Consider the following 25,937-nt stretch of genomic DNA (forward strand, 5'->3'; position numbering starts at 1 on the left):
TCCGCAAACTTGTGCTGGAATCTCAAGCTGCTCACGATGACCTCTTACTCCACAATGACGTGCGCTGGCTGAGTAAGGGCAAAGCCTTGGGGCGCTTCATTGAACTCAGGGATCAAGTTGTGGATTTTTTGAAGCAAAGTAAATCAAAAGGAGCAGCTGACCACTTGCGCATCATGCAAGACAGAGAATACATGTGCAACGTTGCATTTTTAGCCGTCATATTTTCCAATTTGAAAATGTGTTTTAATTTTGTCAAATAAACTAAAGTTAAGCCTGATGTTAAGAAGTTGGTGTCAGAGGGGAAATGTAATTTCTCCCATTAACCAAATGTGAATATTTCAGCCTTAGGTTAGGATTTTATTCATTGGATTCATTGTTAAATGACATGGTCTACTTAACGTTTTATTTGATTTACAGATTCCTTGCAGGTATCTTGTATACCTTGCAAGCAAGCGCAGCTTTGTGAGTGAGGTAGGCCTGACTCCTGCATCGGGTTGTGTAGGCTACTCGCCAGTAGCTGACAGGTGGATTTGTAACGTCTTTAGAACCTGCGGGTCGAATGCACATATTTGGGGTCGGTAAATCATTCCTAATAAAATTATTTCCATCTCAATTGTTTTTGGTGTTGCTTCAATATAGGAAGAAATATATATAAAATATCGGAAAGCATTTTTTTCCTCCTCACATTTTCTGAATTCATTAATATTTTGTGGGCCGGATGGGAAGCTTCGGTGGGCCGGATGTGGCCCGCAAGCCGCCAGTTGACGATTACTGGTGTAAATGGAGAACAGCAGAGACCCCAGTACAGGTCCCTGTGGGAGTCCTGTAACAAAGGGATGAGGTGCAGACACAGACTCCATCCAGGTGACCTGGTAGGACCTATGTTTAAGATAGGAAGCAAACCAAGAGAGGGTAGCCACAGAAATGCCCATCTCAGCCAAAGTAACCTCTGGCTTAGTAGTAGCTATCATATTTCCAGAATCACAGTTTTACAATATGATTACACTCACTTGTACCCATAAGTCTAGCACCAGTATAGCATATAAAATCTTTATTTTTTATTGGATCAATAGCATGGCAGGGGGCATGTTAGTATTATTCTCTGGTACAATAGAATGAGTAATTATTTTGACACCCATAAGGCTCTCTTAGCATTTCATAGATTGCTTGTTTAATGTCTGGATTTGTGTCCAGGTGAAATTAAACAGTTTTTATGTGACAAAGAACACCAGTCAAGTGAGTGGAGATTATTTTGACTCCCCCTGCCTCACTGCGGTTGCAAAACACAAACCCAACAGTCAGAAATGTGTAATTCCTCGGCATATTTCTTAGTCATTTGGTGATAGTGATTCAATTGATAACTCTGTTTATTCCTTTATTATTATTGTGCAATCCACCTCTGTCTTTAGGTCTGTTAATACCATGGAGGGGGGGTCTACATTTGAGGCTAGCCAGCCCAGACCTCCTATAAATGCAGGGTTTCCCCCAGAAAAATTGTTAGGCCCGATGGCAAGTATCTTTTGACAGGGGCCGGCGGCCAAGTGTCTTTTTTGACGGGGGCCCGGCGCGGGCCAGTGACAGACTGATGGCAGCATTAAGGTAGGGCCCTATAGTTTCTGTGATAACAGAATCACGGACAGAATCGCGGAATTGAGAATTTAAAAAAGCTATAATGCAGATTCCATAGGGCCCTACATTAAGTCAGTGCTAAAAGCTGACTGGAGATTTGAAAATATGACTACGTAATGTAAATGTTGTTATAAATAGGTCATTTATTCAACACACATTTTAAAAAACCAACAACTATTTACAGCATAGCAGAGTCTTACAAAGAATCTGACAACAATGTACAGTCTTGGAATGCTGTGGTTTCTTCAACAACAAAAGAAATTAAATTAAAAAAAATAATATCAAAGTTTTTGCACTCTACAAAAAACTTGTATTCAAGTCCTGATTGGCTGCTTAATCTTACAACAAGCCTTGGAATGCTGGGCACATTTAAACATTTAAAAAACTTTCTAATGGTTTTTTCCCTTTCCTCCTTGCCATTATCCCTACATGTCACAAAGAAAGTATCTGTGTTACTGACTGTTTGGCTAGCTAGCTAAGTTAGCTAAATGACCACATTGTCATAAAATTTTTCCTGACCGTGAAAACTGCCTGACTTGTTTACATTTTGGACAGATGTGACTCCTGAGTACGAGGTTAGTTAGCCTACTAAATAAGAAATGGCGGCTTGCTGGGTAACGTTAGCTTGTGTTGAACGTCACTACGCACAATGAGGGTAAAGAACACTGATCTCAGACCTGCTGTTTTCATTGCAGAAGAGAAAACTCAACACTGACTAGGAGAGAAGGCTAGACAAGTTGCCAGCTCGGGAGCTGAAATTTAAGAAGACTGCTGATAAGGCTCGTCTGATGTCTGTCAAATGAGTGAGTACGTACAGTGCTTCTCAAGGGGTTTTGTATTGGGTTTCTCATGGTGCCAGCTTGTTGTAGTTTGAATTAGACCACCGCGCCGTTTGCAATTATTTTTTTATATATATATATATATATATATATATATATATATATATAGTAAACGCTAAATGGTAATCCTTGAACATACTGTAAAAATTCAGATTAGGATAACTATAATCCACAAGCGTTTCTTAAAGAATTAGTTCGCATTTTTAGACCAAGGTCCGCTGAGCTACTCATCGCAAATTATCCTACGTATCCTATCCTACGACCTCGGAGTCTGATATTAACCTCTTGACCACAAGCACATAATTCAGCATGTGCATAAAATTAAATGGAAAAGACTCAATGAGTCAATGTTCTTTAGTTTAAAAAATCACTCAGCAATGCATGCCTGTAATCTGTATCGCACCACTGTGCCTTGGAAAAAAGTTGCCCCCCCCCCCCGCCATAATCTCTGTCTGCCCCCCAGTCACATATTGCTGAGTATCAAAAACATGTTAATTTTACATTTTTTGGATCTGGAGGGCACTCTATTCTTTAGTACTTTTGTGATCCATATTGTTAATTTTCATGGAATCAAGGGATAAGGGCACTTATTTAATGTGTTGAATTTGAGTCAATCAGGTATCACTGGCCATATAGCATTCCTGTAGCTTGGCGATGATGTTTGTTTGGGATTAATTGCTTGTACGCACAAGTAGGCTATATTTTATTTTGTACAATACATTTGGGGAGAAAAGTTGAAAGTTGTTTTTTTTGTTTGGATTTTGACCGCAACATCCGATTAAAAACCTGGTTATAAGAACATAACATGTTGATCTTTAATATATATAATATATTTAATATAGTGTGTCTTGAGTATTATTTTCAGTATAGCAGCAACTCCTCTCTTGTTGAGAATGAGGAATAGTATACCTGTCCAACCCATTCTCTTGTAAGCTTTTTGTGATACTTATAATCGAGATGGGTCTAATTGCAGCAATGCGACATTTGCTCTTATTTTTGTTGACCCTTCACACAATCTCCCTAGTGGTCGGAACGGCGGCTTGCCTAGATTGCTCAACTAAGACATTTATTGCTCCTGCGACCAAACTATGAATTGAAAACAGAGAAACTGTGTTCTAGTTTCAATAGTAGACGATACACGACAACTATGGAGTTTCGCAGTGCCACCATTGTCGTGCCAATTGTTAATTTAACAAGCACCCCCTCCTTACAGTCTCATCTGCAACTACACCCTCAGCCATGACACACTGGACAATAGTGTCTATCTGGGCATTCATAAAAATATTCTTTCACCAGTAAAAAATTATTCTGTCACAGCAAGTTTAAATTCAACAATAGCCCTAAGATATGCCATTACAGCAGTAAAACCGCTGCTCACTGAATAACTAAATGAACAAGATAAATTTTTCTAAAATGATACATTTTCATTCTACAGTCAATATCTGCGACTAAATATTGAATAAGTGTACAACCTTACCATTGGTTTTACGCATAGAAATGTCCCTGAGACTGAGTGGCCATATTGTCTTGGACAATTCGTAAAATATACGCTCATTTCTGACACCTGGGTACCTTCCAAAATAGTTGCGTGTAATACCACACATCTTGTTTACAGTGTTGTCGCCCTTTGTAGTACAATCTGGCTTGATTGACTATTAATCTGTCTAATAGGTGACTGTATAAGCTTTCTAATTATGTATAACATGTCTAATTTTACTGTCGGAATAGCGTTTTATAAACCTACATAAACAAAAGTTGTGAATCAACATCCAGGGCTCGAAATTGCGACCATTTTGGTCGCATATGCTCCCGAAATTTAATCTGTGCGACCTCAAAGTATAATTAGGAGCATTTGTGCGAGTGCAAACAATTGTTCTGGTGCGACCTTTTAAAAAAAAAAAAAAAAAAACTTTTTCCAGTCGAACGTCCCTTTCTCTGTACTTTCGCTAGTTAGTACACTCAGTATGTGCCTTGTGAGCTGACAGTGACCATTCTAACCAATTGAGCTTGAAATTCTTACCTAATGCTGATTTTAGATTAATTTAGATTAATGGTTAATATTAGCCTTCAGTCACTCCCTTTCGTGGCACTCCACTGTCACGCGACACAGAGAGTTATCGCATTAACTAATGTTACCTGAAGACAAAAGTTTATGATCAATTTATTAGCATTATCGAAAGCTGAATAGTTGAAGCGAACAATTACGGCATTTTTAAAGAAACGTTAGCATAGTGTTTTGTGTATTGACCCGGTTGAAACAGCTAATTTCTCCAATGCAGTTTACTGGCGGTTGATTTAATTAGCGGTAATGTGACGAGAAGCGCTTTGTCGTTTGAATGCATAACACGCAATTCGTTGCGCTAGCACACCCCCCCCCCCCCCCCCCCCCTTATACTTTAAAGCCTGTGGGACGGAGATCACAGGTAACAGTGTGTTTGCAACAACACATTTTAAGCGTGACGGTTTAACTGTTATTTGTAAACCATACTGTTATATTGTCGTTTTTTATCAATAAAAAAATATATTGCATATATTGTTGGTGCTCCTTACATTTTGGTGGGTGCTCCTAACTTTTTGAAGTTGGGAGCACCAGTGCTACCAAGTAAAAAAGTTCATTTCTAGCCCTGATCATCGCCACCTTGTGGATTCACTCTGTGATAGCAGTAAAAGACACTGCACCCGGCGAAACGTTATTGTTGATTTCCGTCAATTTTTGGAAAATATTATTATTGAGGACTTCTGAGCATGGCTAAAGAATATGTTGGGTGATAGACCTAGCTGACAGTTTTCTGGAGTAATTTAGAACAGGAAAATGAGCATTGATTCTCTGTCTCTATCTACTGAAAAACAGATATCATTTCATCATTGCTATGTAAGTATTGCTGTTCAAAATATTTCGGTTATACATGTTATTTTTGAAATTTAGTGGCTTTAAATAGATTAGTGGTATTTTATAATCAGGATATTTCACACTGTAACGTAAGTGTTCGTTGGTAGCTTCAGCAGGGTTTGTGTTTCATGCACTGGATGTGATGTGAGCTGTAACATTGCCAAAACGTGGTGGACGGTTGAATATTGTTTTAATGTCATCCCATCCCCATACAAGAAAACATTACATACTGTTTGTACATACAGAAACACATACGAGAGTTATTACACTTTAGGTACTGTACCACATTGTGTGATGATGTTTTTGTGTTATTTTAAAATCTGATATCAATGTTTCACCTGAAACCTTCATAACGGGCACATTTACATGCTTTATAAAGGACAAAAAGCATTTTATTCAATTTTGGAGAGATTTTGGATATGCTTCTGGACCTCCGGATATTTTAGATCACTGATAGAACGCTTGTAATTCCCACTTGAAACCAATTGATTTGTAGTGAAATACATGATTATGTTGTGATTTACAGCAATGCATAATTTAGACATTTTTGATGACACTGGATAGGTACACTTCCTACTTTTTGCTTCATAGATCTAAGGGTGGATATTGCTTCATAGTTCTGCGTATCCACCCTTAGATTTTGCGAACTTGTGGTCAAGGAGTTTTTGATCCAGGACATGTATAGTTTATATATGGATCTCTCAGTATTTCGTTGCAAACTAAAAAAGTTTCAAATTTGTTTTAAATTTTTTTCCTAGACAATTAAATTTGTGGCACTTTATTTCTTTCTAAATTATGAATACAAAATATTGTTGTAAATGGTGCAAATGTCTTGCTTCATTTAAGCCACAGTCTCTGTGATGCTCAAATCTGGAGTTAAAGCTTTAAATAGGGTATCCCCTCAATGGGCAAGGATTGCCCAGATTTGGCATGTGCACAAAGATAGGATTTTCTTTCGTTAGTGGGGTTGCTTCAGAAACTCACTACCTGTTCTCTTACATACTTTTTATTCTTATTAGTGTGGGTACTATTTTAACCAATAGGACACAGAGAAAATTAAAAAGGTGCTATTTTGTGCCTGCAATTCACAAAATTCTGTTTAACTGTCGCTCTTGCCAAATTCTGATTTCTGCGTATCCACATGCTTTTGGCCATGTAGTAGCCTATACCTTAGGATATAGGCCTAGCCAAGACAATAAAATATTTCACTTCCACAACACATGAGCATTCTTCGTTTTATTACATTTTTCTGGGAAAAAAGTAAAATCTAACATCATCTTGATCAGCAAGTCAACAACTGGTTTCATTTTATTATGCCAATTACAATACAAAGCAATCAATATGTTATGGGTGCATGTGTTTAGATTATTGACTTTGATTCTTGGTTACCATGGTTAACTTGCACTAATGTTTTTTTCACCGCATCTTTACACGCCAAACTTAAATACAATCCAGTTGTTCTATTGCCATAAAATGTTTTTAGAAATTTAACTTAAGTTAGTTTTCACTTCAGATGTTCTTGCTTGCTTAAGAAATTGTTGGATAATATTAGTGCTGTAAATACACAGCAATATATAGGTTAATTTTAGGAAAAATTAGTTGTACCGAATGACTGTAAGACCAAAAATGAACTACATACCTATAGTAGTAGTAGCGTGAAAGTCCTGACCACTGCAAAAACGTTACTTGACCTAGGAAGTGATTTGAAACAATGGGATTTCCGATAGAGGAAAACTTAAAATTATATCTTGGAAATAATTCACAACCTCTTTCTCCGAATAATGTGTTTTGAATATCAGTTGATTGGAAAAAATATTTTAAAAATTTTGTCCACAGATTTTACGATGGCATTAAAAAACCTACACAACAAATGTTTACATCAGAGCTCCCTGCGACATTCTCTGTTGTTGGCTAGAGAGTAAAATCTATTGAGTAAACCAATAGATCATGTGATGAGGGCACAGCTTATCACTAAAATAATAATTACTTTTGAATACAGCATCTGATCTTCATAGAACTTTGTGCTCCCTCAGACTTACCAATTTTTCAACAAGATTATTTCTCATTGGACGTCTGGGTAGTGTAGAGGTGTAAGCACTCGCCTACCACTGCAGAGACCCGGGTTCAATCTCCATCAGCAGTACTTCCGGCTTGGTCAAACGTTCCTACGAACACAACTGGCAGTGTTCGCAGGTTGGAAGCCGGTAAGGGCATGAGTCCTGATTGTTGCATTAGCGACTCCTACTGGTTGGCGCCTGTTCAGCAGGGATCTGGGGGAGATAGCGTGAACCTCCGCATGCGTTACGCTCTCCCAGTGAAACTCTTCCGTGTCATGTGAAAAGAAGTGGCTGGCGACTCCACATGTATTGAAGGCTGGCATGTGGTAGTCTACACCCTCCCCAGACCGACAGAGGATAGCGCATCGACCAGGACTGTGATATACACAGGGAATGACTAAATTTGGGAGAAAATGGCAAAAAAAAGATATTGTTTCTCATTCTATCTGAACTACTGTCCTGAACTTATATCAACGTGCATGTCTCTGACTGCAGAAGAAATTTGCCTCAATAAACCATAATGCCTGCCAAATTGAATTTCTGCCATTTTTAATTTCCTTGCTACATTTTTCGGTGTGGTATGATTGCTTTTTCCAGTTTACAACCTTTTGCTTGGCCCCTGCCCCTGTGCATTGCTATTTCCAATTAAATTTTCCATTGAATTCATTTTTCAATTTTAAAATTGGAACAACAGCAAGCTTTCAGAGGGGTTATTTGGGTCATCGGGTCAGTTACTAAAGCTCACAGAATCTCCTTTGTAGCCCATGGAACACAGCCATTATCCACTCTAGACATGTGCACACAGCCACATGATCTGGTCACACTGCAGCCATCCATTTCTCAAAGGCGAGAGCTTTGTTTTGATCCTGAAGATACAGGAGATTTGCAACGGCACATTTTCTACTCACTGAAGTCTTCTTTGCATCCTGTCTGCATTAATTGAGCTGATTTTACCATTTAATTACCTGGTTGTTAGGACAGATTTCATTGTTCATCTTTTCAAAAGCCTGTTTATGTTGGACCAGATGTGGAAAGTCCAGGGATCCAAAAGTAAATGTTCTGCCATTTGTTTCTTCCACCCCTGAACTCAGCCAGTTGATTTCCCTAATTAGTTCCACTCCCTGGCTGAAGGAACAGTTGTGCCAATTAGCAAATCCTAGTGATGGGAACAAAATACTTGGGAATACTTTACTTTCTGAACCTGGATTTTACACCTCTGTGTTTGACAGCTGGAAGGACTACTGACTGAAAGCTAAAAGTAGCAAAAATTCTTTACTCCTTAGCTCAATTTAGCAGTTCAGTAGATTTTAGTCTTACAAAAAAAATAGCACAGTCAAGTGACCAGACAGAGTCTCATTTGTTAGTGTACCCACAGAAATTGAGTGAGAAGCAACCCATTAGTAACACTAAATGCTTCTCTGTAGTGCTTGAAAACAGGCTAAAATTGCAAACAAGTACATTGTATGCTGCCAAGGTCTTCACTCTCCATGATGGAAAGAGTTTAAAGAATTTCCCCCAAAAGCCGCCCACCAAATTGGTTCCTGCATAATCTGTGCCTGTTTGGCCTCAACCGTGTGCATCCAGCTGCATTTATGTGCAGTCAATGTGCTTGCTCTTTGTGTTTTTGAATGAATGGAGTGTGTGTGTGTTTGCAGTCTCAATTCTGTGTGTGTGTGTGTGTGTGAGTGTGTACGCAAGTTTGGATCTGTGTGTGCACATATATTTATGTGCACTAGTGAATGCCCATCTGGCAGAAAGGAGAGTTTCCCTGAGCCAGTTGTTCTATGTGCCATAGGCGGTCCAAGAATCATGAAATTCCCCAGCGTTTTTGGATTTGTTAAGGCACTGGCTGAAAAGCTCCATATGTTGCGTCATGGCTTTGTGACTGTGATCTAACATGCTAGGGTGCTTTATCTTTTAATTAATGGTGTATGAAGTAAGGCTGTCAAAAGTGCCATGAAATTGAGCTCGAATATTAGCTTTTGTAATTAGTTAGAGTTTGAATATATTCGAATATCATTTGCCTATAATACACAAAAATAAGCTGCTTATTGTCGGGCGCAATATGCATGTGACGCTCCCTCCAATAATTACCACATTTCCGACCCAAGACGCATGTTGGTGTGGACTGCGTTCCATCACAGACTACAAAGGGAGAAACAGCAGTGATGCCCAGCCCACCGCCTCTCTTCCGGATGAGCTCAACACCTTCTACGCACGGTTTGAGGCGAGCAACGCCATCCCTACTGTAAGGCTAGATGAGGACCAGGACGACTGCACTCTGTCCCTGTCTACGGCTGACGTGAGGAGAGCTTTTAAAAGAGTAAACCCTCGGAAGTCGCCAGGGCCAGATGGCATTCCAGGCCGTGTCCTCAGAGCAACCTCTCCCTGAACCAGTCTGCAGTCCCCACCTGCTTCAAACCGACCATCATTGTTCCTGTACCAAAGAAACCTGCCATCTCCTGCTGGAATGACTACCGCCCTGTAGCACTGACCTCCATCATCATGAAGTGCTTCGAGCGGCTAGTCAGAACCCACATCTGCTCCTTTCTTCCTGACACCTTGGACCCCCTTCAATTCGCATACCGCCCCAACAGATCTACGGACGACGCCATTGCCCTGACGGTGCACACCGCCCTCTCCCACCTGGATAAGGGAGACGCTTACGTGAGGATGCTGTTTATAGACTACAGCTCAGCATTAAACACAATTGTGCCTGCTAAGCTCGTTCCCGAGCTCAGGAACCTGGGTCTTAACACCTCCCTCTGCAACTGGATCCTGGACTTCCTGACGGGCAGACCCCAGGTGGTGAGAATGAGTAGCCTCACCTCTTCTACACTGACCCTGAGCACCGGAGCCCCTCAGGGCTGTGTACTCAGTCCCCTCCTGTACGCCCTGTTCACGCACGACTGTGTGGCCACACGCAGCTCCAATGCCATCTTTAAGTTTGCAGACGACAGCACCATCCTGGGTCTCATCTCCAACAACAATGAGACCGCCTACAGAGAGGAGGTCAGCATCTTGGCAACGTGATGCCAGGACAATAACCTCTCTCAACGTCTGCAAGACTACGGAGATGATCGTGGACTTCAGGAAGCGACGGGGGGGGGGGGGGGGGTCACGCCCCCATTCACATCGACGGAGCTGAAGTGAAGAGAGTCTCCTGCTTCAATGACTGTCATAAATGATGACCTCACCTGGTCCAGGCAATCAGACGCAGCAGTGAAAACTGCCCAAAAGCGCCTATACTTCCTGAGGAGACTCAAGAAGTTTGGCATGTCTGCCAAAACCCTCATCAATTTCTACAGGTGCACCATTGAGAGCATCCTCACTGGCTGCATTACTGCCTGGTACGGCAGCTGCTCCGCTGCTGACCACAAAGCCCTCCAGAGGGTGGTGAAGACAGCGGAGCGCATCATTGGCTGCCACCTCCCCTCTGTGCAAGGCATCTACCACACACGATGCCTTAGGAAAGCACAGAAAATCATAAAAGCCACCCAGGCTATGGTCTGTTCTCGCTGCTGCCGTCTGGTAGACGCTACCGGAGCATCCGGGCACAGACGACCAGACTCACAAACAGTTTTTTCCCCCAGGCCATCAGGCTTCTCAACCAGCAACATTAATCTCAGGGATCACATTGGCTGTGTCCCAAACCGCAAACTTCCATGCTCCACACTACCGTGCTCCGGAATACGCACTCCAGGCAATGCTTGGGACTACGCACTCCGAACCATGGAAGTGCAGTAGCACGGAGAAACAGTTAAATTAGTGGGATGCACTTCGTGACGACATCTGACCCATAACCTTTAACCTTTGCCGTAACTATCGGTAAAATTTCGGTAATAAACCTGAGGGGAATAACGTGAGAGTGAGAGGGCATATTATCGACCATCTGAAATCCTACCGCATTTATTTCATATTTAATCAAGCGGACTGGACTCCGTTACCTATTTAAATGCAAGTCTTGTAAAAATTACACATAACTGTCTAAATGGGAAAAAATCTTACTTAATACATATACATTTTAGTTATATTGATATTCTAATTAATTCCATAATCGCGAACATTAAGTAGTGCAAATGTCGCTTCTTCTTAATGGCTATTTTGCTTCCTGCTACTTGGGTTACAACTGTGAATATGTAACGGATCGCTAGAAATGCTAGTAGGGACCAGCCTTTTTCATATTAACCTGAAATACACAAGACGGGACACTTCTACAATATGATCTCAAGTAAAGACAAGTTCCATTAATCTCTATGCAGTGGCAGATACATGTCCCCGTACCAACTAAAGCTAGCACTGGGCGAAAATCGCGAAAGTACTGAAAGAATTACCTCCGGAGGATAACAAGAACGTTTTTTTCTACATAACTAGGTACAGGTTGTTACTTATATTTCGCCTATTTTACATAGACTACAGTTGAAAATCTGATGTTTTTCTGTCTACCGAACGAACCCGGTCGATAGATACTCACACTAAAGTAGTAGTAGGCTACTGAAATATTATGATCTAGACTAACCAGTAGGCTAATATCAGCAACTTTTTGCGAGCTAGCCACTTCAATTGAATTCTCCTTTTTGCTGTCAGAAGAGCAGTGGAAGGCAACGATAGCTTGGAAAATATTAATTGCAGTTTGGATAGCTTTCAGTGTACTGTCAACCCCATAATAAAGTTGCCATTTCATTGTAAACAGTCGTGTCTGTTTTTTCATTATTTTCGCGCTGTATACTTTCGCGCTGGGTACTCAGTTAGGCAACATTTATGGAGCCGGTCATGTTTGTGGTGGCTAATCCATAGGCAAGGGGTGTATTTCAAATTAAATGAAAAGATGGGCAGTGGCGAGAATAAAACGGCAGTTTATAATTCAAGACTGGACCCGACGATTAGCACCGATGTATTCAATATAGCTCGTTACACTCGTTAAAAGTACATATCTTTAAACTAATAAAAACAACTGATACTTTACATATTGCGTTATTCATTAACACTGTACCACTTTATTTATACACCAACTCCTGTTTACCATTTTCCTATGACATGATTTCAGTTTCCAATCTGAGAGAGTAGCCTACACTAGACTGTCATCCGCCATTACCGTTGTTTTTGGCCGTTTTCGCGAAAGGAATTGTGGTATTTTTCCCAGTCGGAGCATGCACGGATGCACACTTCAAATTTTGATCAAATGGAGTGCGCATCCGGGTACTTTATCCGTGCTCCGCACTACCGAACTTCGGTTTGGACTCGCACTCCAAGATGGCGGCATGCTCGCTATGTGCACTCGGAGCATGGAAGTATGCGGTTTGGGACACAGCCATTGATCACATGACCTCCTATGTATGCTCCTTCACTTCCTATGTACGTTCAATGTACATTATCACAATCTTATTTATGCACATATTCATCAGCACTCCTGCACTTTATATGTTTAATATTTAAATATTTAATACTCCTGTTCTCACTGTCCATATCCCCCATCTGTACAGGCTAGTACTGCTGATAATGTTTAATATTATGTTTAATATTATGTATATTTTAGATATTTTTTGATATTTTTGCCCTTGCTTCTATGTAGTTGCTGCCTGCCATGTCATAAGAATTTTTTTGCTCAGTATGACCTTGTGTTATACTGTGCACTTGACAAATAAAAACACTTTGACTTTGTGGAAACGGGTGTGGCTCCACGTCAGGTCTTCACTTCGGGTATGCACGCAAGTTCATTTTATAAATGAGCCCCCTGCAGTTTCTATAGCCTAATGCGCAAATGAATAAAGCGCTTTCTCGTGGATGTAATTTGCCACAACTCGCCATTTATTAATCACAATAATAGGGAAATGATTGTTTATAGGAAATCCCTGTTTATTTCTTAACACAAAAACTATTCAAACGGCTGTAGCCTAAAACAACATAAATTACTTACTCTGTTTGGTTTGTTTAACTTCTTTCATCATCCAATTTTATCAAAATCTTCAGAACAGAAAGGAAACATAGCCTGCTATGGGAACATTATTTAGTTTAAATTGTTAGCTGACCAGATCTGTTGAACGAAGTGAAAAAAGAGACTGGCTCACGAGGCTAGCTGACCAGTAACGTTAGGTGTCCGTGGAGCTGAAATTATCACCACTTGTTCTGGATCCAAGGCGGAACGTTTTTTGTTGACAGAGGAAGTAACATTAGCAGAGGAAACAAACTTTGCGTGCATGAACCTGATTCGCTGCATGAAATTAAAGCCTGTATATTCATGTTAATTACAAAACGCGGGATCCAAAACTAATATTCAAATGCTCAAATTTTGGTTCAAACTTTAAAAAAAAAAAAAAAAAAAAAAAGATTTTTCGAATAGTTTTCGAACTTCGAATATTTTTTGACAGCCCTAGTATGAAGTGATGCCTGCCTTTTACAGATGGTTGGTGAAGTCATCCTGCTGCAACAGTGGTGTAAAAGGTCCCAAAACGGCTGTTCCCCTCTCCCGTGTTCATATCTGGCACTGTCAAGCTTACCTTCCAGCCTTCAATGATGCATGTTTATTCTTGCTCACCCTCTCCCTCCCTCTCTCTCTGTCTGTCCCTCTCTTTCTTGCTCGCTGGGCACTGCCAGGCAGCGGAAAATCGCCTCTATTTCTCTGTTTCTTCTTCTGCTTTGTCTGCTCTGTCTATTCATCTATGAATCCCTTGCTGAGAAGTAGATGCCTTAAAGAGTTAATGTGGCTCTGGTTCTTTGCTTTTTACCTTAAAATAAATATGGCCCTGCATTCAAATGTGAAATCAAACTGTATTTGCTTGGGGGGTGGGGGGGCTTTTGCTCTCAGGCGCAGCCATTTAGCAGCAAGCTTGGTTGTGACATTACTAGTGTGCTTAGTCTCAGCTGATGAATGCACTCTACTTGGTATTGTTCTGAGCAGCACCTGGTGGAATTGGTGGAATCTGTGGACTGGTAGTTAGTTTGCTAACTATGCTAGTTTCAATGCTATAACATAGTATTCAGATAGGAGGGGCAAGGTAATGCATCTACTGACTATGTGAAGCAGATGTTTTCTGTACATGACAAGAAAACAATTTTCAGGGTTTTTTGGCCCGCATGCTATTCCATTTTGCACTACATGGGTGAAAACGCCAAAAAAAAAAAATTTGAGCAAAAGCTTGTGTGCTGGACCAAAATAAACACGCTTTCAGTTCTAATCGCTAGGTAGCCTTGCGAGCCAGTCTCTTTTTTCACTTCGTTCAACAGAGCCTGGCTGATGCCTTGACGTTCTAGGCATAAACGAAGGAGGCAACCTTCCCGGGATAGTTGCATTTTCCCAACCAATCTGAGTGTTTTGGCCAGGCGTGCTCTGAAACGTGCACTGGAAAACATTACCGGAGGCAAACTTTTCCACAGACCCGCATCAGTTCGCCACTATTTGGGGAAAATGTTTGTATTGATTGTAACGGGCAAACAATCAAAACCTTTGCTTCTTCTGGCCATTTTTCTGGGTATTTATTTGATAGCAGGCTGCATACTGTAGGCCACGCTTGAAAAATTAAACTTTTGCCAAATCCTGTAGGCAAGCAAGCGAGTACATCTCTGTTCGATAACAGCGCGATAACATACGCGTTGAAGGTCCTTCAACAAAGTCACGCCATGTATTTGGCAAGTCTGTAATATAACAGAATTGAAATCTTCTTTGAATTCGTCCATAATTCTTTTTTTTTGCTGATAATTTGGGTTAGTTCGATAGCTTTGTCCGTTTCACTGGCGTGTTTCAGTCGGGACTTCTGAGGAAACCCAAGTTTCTGAGGGTATCCCTCACCTTAAGTCTTTCCCTACAAACTTGGTGACAAGCCTGTATCATTCTTCATCTAGCGATGGTGAATAGGTTGGGCTTCATTGTTTGACTTGACTTGCTGTCCCCCGAAGAAGCGGTGGATGCTTCTCGACTAACGTTATCCCGAAGATTACAGACATTAAAAACTGTGTTTAAAATAAGTGTTGTTGTTCATTTTAAGTTAACTATGGACATGTTTTACCTTGACTTGATGAGGTTGAGGCAGTCACGTTATTTGTGGGAAAGGAGCCATGGTGCTGTACTGTGGATGATGGTGCAGTAGCCATTTTGCTCGCGCACTCAAAACACTGCATTGCTTCATGTTTATGGCATGTTTGCTTATACGAGTTTCATTAGATTGCTGGTGCCTGGATGTCATATTAACAAGGGCCAAGGCCTTCAGTTTGGGGAGACACCGTGATTTTGTATTGTGCACTGTGAGCTGTGCACCCCTCTCCTCTGGTCATGAAAATATCAAGATTCAGTAGCCATGCCCAGTGCGCTCATGTGCTGCACCATTGACAGCACCCACGCACCATTTGCCATTAATTCTGGTAAATAGAGCCCTTGGTGTCAACCTGTTTTTCATTTGTCCTGTTTTATAAATCTGATGTTAACCTGTTATTCTGTATTTACAGTGCCTTAATCATTTTTTATGCTTTACCAGAATGTGCATTCGAAATGGCATTATTCATTTTAATACGGTTACTCTTGAATCATAAAACATCACCCATTTGCTGCTTTTGTTTTCCTTACCATTGGAAGTGGTGTATGCAATGAAATGAGAGTAGAACATGACGTGAATACATGTTTTTGAATATATTTCAGTACAGAGTTTTCCCTACCATAGAAAGGCTTAGGCGCAGTGCCTAAGTGATTTTGCAGAGCGCCTTAAGCCGAATGAACGTAAAAAGGCATTTAGGCGACATGTGACAGGTGCTGGTGTTTTGGTCCTCAAGTAGAGCAAGATCATTTTTCAGTTTTTTACAGATTATGAAAGTGCAGATTGTAAGCTTTCAAATGATGTATCATACATTGAAAATAGTTGAAGATAGATATGCTTATTTGAATGTTGGTACTCCTAAAATCAAGTAGCAGAGAAAATCCCCTTGAAAGATCTTGAACTTTTCACACTTGACACAGAGAGATAATGGGTGGGAACAATAGCTGCTTAACTCCTCCCCCAACCACTCCCCCACTAGAGTACCTGTCATTATCTGTCAGTAGGGTACCCTGAGGAAACAAACTTGCAGGGCTAACATGTTTAAATTGCTAAATGTACATTAAAATAAACTTTAATCGCAAACGTAAGCACCATAAAATGTGAAAATGTATATCTTATCTCTTAGGCTTTTAAGCCTAATGCATTAAGCCAAAATGTGTATTAAGTTTTTAACCCCTTAGCACACAAGCCAAATCTTGCCAATTCTTGCCCATTTAGGGGGTACCCTATTTAAAGCTTTATAACTCCAGATGTGAATACCACAGAGACTTGAAAAATGGCTTAAATGAAGCAAGACATTTGTACAATTTACAATACTAATGCAGATTAGTTTATATTCATAATTTTGGAAGAAATAAAAGTGCCACAAATGCAATTGACAAAAAATCTAAATGAATTTGCACTTTTTAAGTTTGCAATGAAATACTGAGAGACTGCATATATACAGCAGGTTAAACTATACATGTGCTAGATCAAAAACTTATTGACCACAAGTTCATAAAATCTAAGGGATATGTAGAACTACTATAGATGTATGAAGCAAAAACGAAGCAGTGTACCCAGCGTCTCCAAATCTGTCCAAAATGTCTAAATTATGCATTGCTGTAAATCACAACATATTCACGTATTTCACTACAAATCAACTGTTTTGACTCAAGAAAATCACTGTTGCATAATTTTCAAGTGGGAATTACAAGCTTTCAGTCAGTACAGTGGTCTAAAATATCTAGGGGTCCAGAAACACATCCAAAATCTCTCCAAAATTTTATAAAATGCTTTTTGTCCATTATAAAGCATATACATGAGCCCCTTATGAAGGTTTAAGATGAAACATTGCTATCAGATTAAAAAAATAATGCAAAAATATTGTCACACAATGCGGTACAGTACTTAAATGTGCAATAATGAACTCTTGTATGTATTTCTATACTCTGTGCTCTCGTATGTTTTCTTGTATGGGGATGGGACGACATGAAAACAATTTTCAACTGTCCACCACGTTTTGGCAATGTTCCAACTCTCACGTCATCACTGTTACATGCTTCACAGAAACTATTACACTACCATCTAACGCGTACATTACAGTGTGAAATATCCACATTATATAACACCACTAACCTATTTAAAGATACTCAATTTCAAAAATAACGTACATAACCGAAATATTTTGAGCAGTAATACTTACATAGCAACGATGAAATCTCATCTATGTTCAGTAGATGGAGACAGAGACGGTATCAATGATACTGTTCTATTCGCTTCTGTTTTACTCCAGAAAACGATGTCAGCTAGGTCTATCAGCAAACATGGCGTAGCTATGTCCAGAAGTCTTCAATAATAATAGTATTTTCTAGAGCCCGACCGATATATCGGTTTGGCCAATATATCGGCCATTATTTGACTTTTTTGACAACATCGGGATCGACAGTTATGCAGCCGATGTGTCCCGATTTTTAAATAAGTATAATAAACAAAAAAAAAACATTCATTATTTATCTGTACTTGTCTGTTCGAACGTTGTAATTGCTGTTTACTAGAATTATCAAGTAGAGGGAGCTCTAATACAAGTGTGAACCACAGCAGCTGATGCGCTACTTCTGTAATAAGACGTTTGTCACTCGTGCCTCATCCAATATTCTCGCAATATATTGCCGCAATAAAGGTATGTATATTTAGTGAAAGTTTTTCTTAAATGTGTTTATACGACCACTATGTTTATCAATCCTCATTATCAAGCGAGCGAGCTAGCTAACATATTTGGTTCACTTTAGCAAGCTAGCTGGCTAGCAAGCCTTTATGAAGTGGCAGTGAGCACATAAGCAGCGTAGGATCTACATTTCCAGAGGACATCGCTGTATTCTCAAATAAATAACCAGCCAAAATAAAATGGTGATTGAATGCATCACACATTTGTTTTTTATCTGAGATAATGATATTAGCTACTATATGATGCTGTGTCAATAGCCAACGCGTTATTGCAAGCGAGTGTGTCATCTAGTCACGCGTCATCGTAGCAATCTAAGCAGACAGTAAAAACGCCGATAAAACACATCTAACGTGGATCATTTCAAGCCATGTTATCTAGCTTTGTCGTGATAACATGAGAGAAGGATTGCTGTTGGAGAAGTGAATCACGGATAACCTGCACAAAAACGCACTGTAGTTGTTTTTCACGTATTTCATCCAGTCGATTGAATTTCATCTAACGTTACACTTGATTCACTCATTAGCTCCGCTAGATAATGTCTTTCTCTTTGAGATCATGTAGTAGAAATAAAATAAGAAAATATAATTCATTTAATTTACTGAGAATATATAATAAGAAATAATGAGGCTGTGTCAATAGCTAATGCGTTATTGCGAGCGAGTATGTCATCTAGTCACACGTCAGAGCGCATTGTAGTTATTTTCACCATCGAATTCTTGTGGACAGGGAAGCTCGCTAGATAAAGTCTTACTCTTTGAGATCATGTAGTAGGAATAAAATAAGAAAATATAATTAATTTACTGAGAATAGATACTAAGAAATAATAATAACAAATTAATAACAACAACAATAATAATATTCATAAATACATGTTTGAAACTGGAAAACTGATTTTTTTTAAATTAATTATTTATAGATGGCTGGAAAAGAAAGGAGTAAAAGCAAGGTGTGGAGTTATTTTGATTTCACACACTTGGTATTAATATATATATTAAATTTAATATCTTTTACATTTTTTTATCTAAAGTTCTTTGTGTTTATTTTTATTTTATTTGTTTGCTTATAAGTTAAATGTTCTTAAATATAGAAACTTTAATTAAAAAATTTTCAAAAAGTTTTTCAAATTGATTTGAAAATGTTGACAAAATATCGGTCAAAACATTGGTAATCAGTGGGCTAGGACTCTCCAAAATCGGGATCGGCATCGGACCCAAAAATCTGGCATCGGTCAGGCTCTAGTATTTTCCAAGAAATTACGAGATGTTTTTGACCACGTTTCGTTATGTGCAGCATATTTTCTGCTAACATACGCGTCACGAATGCGCGTATATTTCCCAAACGGATTGTCCAAGACAATATATAACCACGCAGTCTCAAAAGGGACATCTCTACACGTAAAACCAGCGGTAAGATTGTATATTTATTCAATATTTAGTCCCAGATATTGACTGTAGAATGACATGGTATCCTTTTTAAAAACTTTTTCTCGATTATTTCGTTATTCAGTGAGCAGTGTTTTCACTGCTGTATAGGCATAGCTTAGGGCTATTGTCGGGTTTATCTTGTTGCTATGACGAAATATGATTTTTTAGTGGTGAAAGAATATTTTTATGAATGCCAAGAGACAATATTGTCCATTATGTCAAGGGTGGGGGGTGTTTTGTAGATGAGACTGCAGTGAGGGGGTGCGTGTTAAATGAATGACCAGAGCGACAATGGTGGGGCTGTGAAACTCCGTTTTCGGCATAGTTGTCGTGTATCATCTACTAATGAAACTAAAACAACACGTTTCTGTTTTTAACTCCACACTTTGGTTGCAGTAGCACCGAATGTTTGAGTTTGGTAATATCGGCACGCCACTAGGGGCTTTGCGCTAAGAGGTTAAGCCAATAGACATAGCCAGCAAAAATCTTGCACAATTGTGATGTGATTAATGACAGACAAAGGATATAAATTCTTTGTAATTTATTTAAAAAATAACACCATTAACAGATGTGCTTTTCAAAGAGAATAAAACATTTTTTTACAAGAGAATAAAACAGCTGGGGCGATGCAGTTGAAGTGAATCTAAAATCGGACAGTCTTGTTCTGAGATACTGCACCATGCTCCGTGTAGGATTGGAGTATGGACTGGAGAAGATTTTTGCTGATCCTGAAACAAAAACAAAAAAACAATGGTCACAGACTGTGGTCCAACTAACTGTGCTAGCTAGCCAACAACCTAGCTGGCTAACAAAGGCATACAAAGGCATAGATGTAACAAAAACAGCCATGTCGATTCTCTGCATGTTAAGCAAAACAAAAAAACAAGGTCTCAGACTGCGGTCCATCTAGCTAACTGCGCTAGCTAGCGAACGCTAGTTAACGCTAGCTAGCCAACCACCTAGCTGGCTAACAAAGGCATAGATGTAACAAAAACAGCCATGTCAATTCTCTGAATGTTCAGCAAAACAAAAAAAGAATGGTCTCAGACTGTAGTTCAACTAACTGCCCTAGCTAGATAACGCTAGCTAGCCAACAACCTAGCTGGCTAACAAAGGCATGGCTGTGTAACAAGAACAGCCATGTCGATTCTCTGAATGTTCAGCAAAACAAAAAACAAAAAAAGAATGGTCTCTGACTGTAGTTCAACTTTAGTTCCTTTACAACTTTAATGCAGTTTGGTAATTAAAGGCACATTTTACAAATTCTTGTCACCTTATAATTGTCCCAACTGTGCATTGGTTAAGATTACCCCAGTGTCTCAGTCAAAAAATATGTGCATTTCTTGCTATGTCATGGGATAGTCTGGCTTATTATTAGTCAGCTAAGGTTGGCTCATGTTGAGCATGCCTGACATTTTCATATGAGTATCAATAACGGCTGGTAATGCCATCATTAACATGTCTGGCAAGCCCTACTTCCGACAGGGTCAGTCCATCAGTAGACCGGTGAGGCTGTGACTACCATACTGATGAACATCCATTGATTCAATCCAGACATTTGTGCATATTTTCAATTTCCAAAATACTGAAGATGTTTTTGTCTGTTTTGTGATTTTTAAAAATTATTTTTTTTAAATTAATCTAAATTAGCCTTTAGATTTTTTAGTATTTTATCTGGACTACCAGTTTTATGAAACTGAATTTCGCAGACCAACCAACATAAAGTAGCCACTGATGTTCTACCTTAAGGCCACCCACTTTATAGTCCAGTGACAAAGTATCACTTCATGAAGGTTCTGTTGTCGCCGGACATTGACTGTGTTTGTTGTCATGACCAAAAAAGTATAAACGCACTCCAGTGACATTACAGCGACAGCTGGCACTCGGAGGACAGGGGTGGAAGAAACTGCTTTAATATATATCATTATGTCTGGGGACATCATGAGGGAACTGTTTTTGCACCATAGTGTGTACCTGGTCTTTGTTATATGAGCATGCAGAGCTATCATTGGATACAATGACTCTGAGTTGGCTACTATTAGATATGTTCAATTGCTGGCAACAGAACTTCTGAGTTGAAGACTTCCTTTGGCTTTTCTAAATGTAAACCTGTTTGGATGTAGGAAAAATAATTTTTTATACCATGGATGCAAGCAGTTTCTGAATAGTAGCCTTGCTGTAAATATTAGCTTTGCAACACTCAGTGCGTTACATGCACAGTTGAAATCGATCTATATTAATAGCTCGATTTGGCCAAAGATGAGATTTAATTGGATTGTTGTTGTCCCAATATACATGACTTGGAAAGAATCGATTTATTTAACGAGGTGTGTCTGACGAAGGCTTCTTGTAAATCCTGCTTCCTCCAATTTTGTCGCAACTTTTTGGAATAATTCGCCATTCAACGTTTTTCTTGCATCCGTGTTTTTTAGGATATTTAACTCCTTTAGTTGCGATAGCATGAAGTTGGTCTCCTCGTCTGTCCAGAAATGTGTTTTTTTCACCATGATACTAGGGAGTGCAAAACGGAGCTTTCGAATGTCGCTAGCAGTGTATGCGCGTGAGCTCGACAATGCATTTCTCACAGAAAAGGTCGTTTGTCGCCTTTTTTTAGTTCATTACAGTGGTGATAGAAGTGACAATAATTAAGTGGTACTGTGCTGTTAGCCTTTATTGATCGCTGTACAAGGTTAATGTGAAGTAGCTAGCACAGTCAGACAGCACTAACCCATAAAAAAGTACTTTTTTTATGGTACTTGCTCAATCGAATAGTAAGTGTGAAAAACATTCCATTTTAGTCAGCGGCACCGAAATTTTCACACCCTCAATAAACGGCAAAAGCTAGCTCTGAGCTAGTTTCAGCAAAAACTAGGTTGTCAGTCAGTGGGTTTACATGATGTTTGAAAAAGTCGATTTATTGTTTTAGTCTGGCTAAAACTGGACTTTTAAAAATCATGTAAACATTGTAGTCCAACTGAAATCGTACTGAAAGTCGAATTTTTCAGATTCGGACTATCATACCTAGATAATGCGGTTGGGGGTTGATTTACTACGGCATATAGCCTGTACGTTTCAGTAGGCCAAAAATTGGCCTAGGCGGTCTGCGCATGTTCCGTAGGTTAGAGATTACGCTGCGACAGGTATTTAACCCAGAAGTCGCACAGCGTACGCACAGTCGAGGACAGATCATGGAAAAAAACACATTTCTGGACGGAGGAGGAGACCAACTTCATGCTATTGCAACTAAAGGAGTTAAATATCCTAAAATACATGGATGGAAGAAAAATGTGGAATGGCCGCACATGCGACCAAAAATCTGTCAAGTGTGACTAAACATTTTCATTGGTCGCACCGGTGCGCCTGACATGTAGCAGGTCTCTCTCTGTGTATGTGTGTAGCGTTTTTTTTTTTTTTCCCATCCGCATTCTGTGAAGACACGCTACCCACTATGCCTCTGATTGGCTCTGACCAGAGAGGCTCTGACCCTGATATTCTTCTTCACTGAATGCGGCTGGGGGAAAATACAGGCATGTCTGTATTAGTTCGGAAGCCGAGAGTGGCCTTGTATGCATATTTATTTTTTTTTATCCCATTTTCTCGAAATCACGAAGTTGGTTTTCTTGAGATCACGACTTAATTATTTCATTTTCTTGAGAAAACAAATAATGATTTTCAATAGATCACGACGTAATTGTGTAATTTCGACTTGAGACTAGATTGAGGCAACAGAAACCAAGACAATGTCGGAGGAAGGAAGTTGGGTAAAGTTGGAAATATATTCACAGTTTCGAACTTCCCGGATCAATAACTCATAAGCGAAATGTTGTTAAAACACAAACAATGCCTCTTTAGTACCGTAGTAAGGTAGACAACAAGCTACAACCTAATTTTAGCCAAAACGAGCTGTCCTCCGAGCTGGACAAATAACATTGGTCTCTATGTACAGCCGGCTGTGAGACGAGTGCGCAGGGACCGTCTAAAAAGTGCAACACCGAAAAGAGATACTACAAAAATATTCAATAACTCCACTCTTATACAGTGTAGCGTCCCCAAAATCACTTCACACATCAATGGTCTCCTGTTGGTTATACTACAAGTTACTACTACACTTAGTTTGTAAAAATGTGCTTTTGCATAATTTTGGGGAATTTTTATTGGGAAAATTATTCGATAACTTCACTCTTATGACAGTGTAGGACCATCAAATTCAGTTCAACCTCCGGAAGCAGCGCACACTTGAGTTATTTGAGTTTGATTTATTTATGAGTTTGTCAAGCACTTTAAACATTAGCACTTTTTAAGTTTATTTTTTAAACAATTGAGGTGATTGCGATTTCTTGTTTATGCTGTGATTTAAATAAAGGAAAAAAAAACATTTATCTGCACCTTTATTCCTGTTTACAAGCATTTACATAATGTGTTCAGACATTACCAGTGTGAATGGGAACTGACAAAAAAGGTAACGCTTAAAATGTGTTATTGCGGCGCCAAAAGGCACAGTGAAAAATTTTGGATGCACCTAAATTTATGTGCTGGCGCACCTAAATGGAAAAAGTTAGGCGCACCAGTGCAACCAATGTAAAAAGTTAGTCTCGAGCCCTGCCTCGGTCAATAAATTGATTCTTTCCGAGTCATTATATTGGGACAACGACAATAGTCCTATTAAATATCATCTTTGGCCAAATCAAGCTATTAATATAGATCGATTTCAACTGTGCATGTAAATGTCTTTCGTGACTTGTATTGTCCTTGTTGCTGTTTGTCATTTTACCTGGCTCACTAAAGAAAGCTAATGGCTAATGCACAACTGCACAACTAATGTTTTGCCCATCTTTGCCAAGTCAGCCGGACAGCTGACTTGATCAGAATTTAGGCTAATTAAAGAATGGAATGTGGATTTTTTATGATTGTTACATTACAGGCATTTGGCAGACGCTCTTATCCAGAGCGACGTACAACAAAGTGTATAACCATAACCAGAAACAAGTATGACGAAACCCCTAGAGAGAAGTACCGGTCCAAGTGCAGGGAACAACCGCATAGTTCAACTTGGACCCTGAAGGTCAAACTGATTAACACTAACAACGAGAACGGCAACAACGCAGTCTATGAAAAAAATACAAGCAGTAGTTAAGACAGTTAATGCACCTAAGTCACCTACGAAACAGCTGCCTAGTTACAACCCTAAGCTTACAGTCATTTACAGGGGGGTAGGGAGGGATGGGGAGAGGTGCAGCCTGAAGAGGTGAGTCTTCAGTCGTCGTTTGAAATGGATCAGTGTCTCAGCTGTTCTGACCTCCACGGGGAGGTAATTCCACCATCGTGGGGCCAGAACAGACAGGAGACGTGTTCTGGAAGTGCAGGTGCGAAGAGGGGGAGGTGCTAGGCGTCCTGAGGTAGCAGAACGGAGTGATCTTGCTGGCACGTAGGGTTTGAATATCTTGTGGAGGTATGCTGGGGCTGATCCCTTGACTGCCTGGTATGCTAGGACCAATGTTTTAAATTTGATGCGAGCTATAACAGGCAGCCAGTGGAGGGTAGTGAGCAGGGGAGTGACGTGGGAGTGTCTGGGGAGGTTGAAGACCAGACGAGCCGCAGCATTCTGAATGAGTTGTTGGCTGAACAACACAGCTAGCCAATCAATCTCTTACACAGAGACTGAACTAGGTTCTGTTTTATATCCCAAATAATGATCGATATAATTTCCATATACAGCATGGGTGTAAACAATTTGAACCAACCCTACCAGTAGTTGAAACAGTATGGTCTTGTGCCTTATGTCCCATTTGACAAACTTGAGCAGGAAAACAAGTGTTATTTGCAACTTGAAGATACAGTGGGTCCATCAATCCTCTGGGATTCAGATGCAAATTAGTTTGGGGGCAGACAATAGAGATAGCAGGCAGCCATTTTCCTCCATGCATTCATATGTAAAGTATTGTTGGATAGAAACCTCGCCAGAAGTAAGTACCTGTTGATGAGGGCTATAGAAATTTAGAGACACTCTTTGAAGTTTTATTGTTATATTTCAAAAGGGAGAGCAGTTATCATTGTTTTGAATTTACATGTCAATGGAGCAGTCATGGCAAAATAATTAATGGAGTGGAAGTATGAAAAGGGTTTTAGAGCTAAATTAGAGGTTAAAATTGTGCTGTTTTTCATATTTTTATGAATTTGTTTAAACCATATCATACTCAAAATTTTAATTATGATATGGTTTTTAAAAAAATATAAAAAATCATAACCAAACTCATTGAAAATTATAGCAAGCACTGGGTTAGGGACTACCCAAATACAACCATTTCATACAATAGTTCATTAAGTAGTTTTAGGGTGTTTTTTTATGGCAGTCAAGGGATCAGCCCCA

General features: G+C 39.6%; 1 protein-coding gene across 7 annotated transcripts in view; it reads left to right on the forward strand.

Moving 5' to 3' along the window:
- Positions 1-25,937, forward strand: part of extl3 (exostosin-like glycosyltransferase 3) — a 75,946-nt gene that overhangs the window by 16,305 nt on the left and 33,704 nt on the right. For 4 of the 7 annotated variants that reach the window (XR_004765684.1, XM_035421472.1, XM_035421473.1 and 1 more), the window contains exon 2: positions 2,325-2,432. The exons of 1 other annotated variant lie outside the window; for it this stretch is intronic. The gene's annotated coding sequence lies outside the window, so the exon portion shown is untranslated. Of the gene's footprint in view, positions 1-2,324; positions 2,437-25,937 lie in introns of all 7 variants that reach the window. 2 more of the 7 variants (XM_035421469.1, XM_035421470.1) reach the window with 1 other exon arrangement.

The sequence above is a fragment of the Anguilla anguilla genome, chromosome 6, assembly GCF_013347855.1.
Source record: "Anguilla anguilla isolate fAngAng1 chromosome 6, fAngAng1.pri, whole genome shotgun sequence".
NCBI classification, from domain to species: Eukaryota; Metazoa; Chordata; class Actinopteri; order Anguilliformes; family Anguillidae; genus Anguilla; species Anguilla anguilla.